A 1,322-nucleotide genomic window follows, 5' to 3' on the forward strand; every position below is an offset into this window, starting at 1 on the left:
CGCTGCGCCCACCCGTGATGCGCTCGCCGACCTGCATTGTGTGCCTTTGACAGCGTACTACCCATATTTTCCTCCCGCACCTGCTTTTCCGTGTGTGGCACTTTTTGAGCTTGGCACACGAGCTCGTATTTTTGTCCAAGTCGCGTCCTCGCGGCCGCGGCGCACGCCCGCCCGCCCAGCAAGGTGGACATCGTGGTCCACGTCAACACTTACTTGCGCCTATGCTCTCGACACAACGGCCTGCTGCCTCGCGGGCCCCGCCAACCTTTCCTGGCAGCGAGCTCCGCCACGCCACGCCACGCGGCCCCTCAGCCCCTCCTCTAGCGTGTTTCGAGCGACGGGGCTATGAAAATATAACGCTTTGTTGGGACCCCGGCGAGTGCCATATTTTCCTCGTGTTTTGTGGAAGTCTGCTCTGCGAGATTGGGCTGGGCGGGGCGGCCGGCCGTTTGGCTGGACCAAAGCACAGGAGGAATGGGGAGAGAGGGGAGGGCTGGGAGCTGGCCTGTGGTGGAGCCAAGTGTTTCACCTTCCGCAAAGGGGCTATTTAAGTTTTGCCACTGCTATCCGCCCTCTTTCGCTTCTTCCCTTTACCACTGCACCCTTTCACCATCTCAATCTCATTGGTAACTCACTCATGTGACGTGAACTCTGTTTCCTGTTTTTCACCAACGCAAGTAAAAAAAGTAGGTACAGTAGGCTCGTCGTAAGGACTCTTCCTCCCCTACACTGTAAATCTGGGGTGTCCAGCAACTGTGCGCTCTAAGTTGCACGACCCAGGTTTCTGTGCAACTTAAAGCGCACAGTTGCTGGACACCTCGAGTTTTGCCACCCTTTCCCTGCAAAGGGTCCAGGCCCAGCCTCGGAAGGGTGTCTTGTGCCTGGACATCCCTTGCCGGGGCCCGTCTGCAGCGATAGGGTGGCAAAACTCGAGGTGTCCAGCAACTGTGGGCTGTAAGTTGCACAGAAACCTGGGTCGTGCAACTTAGAGCGCACAGTTGCTGGACACCCCAGATTTACAGTGTACCCGCACGGAGCCATAAGGAGCCGTGGGCAGAGATGATAGACAAAGCCACCCGCACCCGTGCATGCGGTACAGCACTACTACGAAAAGTACGCGGCCTGAGTTAGCCACCTGGTACTGACGCTTCACACGTTCCAGAACGTCTCTGAAGTCTCGAGAAAAGGATGCCGGTATCTAGGCAGAAAAAAATGTCTTGGGTATGTGGCGGGAGTACGGCAGCACGCGTGTATGTCTCTCGGGTTTCTCTGCCTTGGGAGTGCCGCCGCCTGATAAAGCACCCTCCACTCGGAGTGGTACT

This window comes from Frankliniella occidentalis, unplaced genomic scaffold, assembly GCF_000697945.3.
Source record: "Frankliniella occidentalis isolate FOCC.00 unplaced genomic scaffold, Focc_3.1 Scaffold22, whole genome shotgun sequence".
NCBI classification, from domain to species: domain Eukaryota; kingdom Metazoa; phylum Arthropoda; class Insecta; order Thysanoptera; family Thripidae; genus Frankliniella; species Frankliniella occidentalis.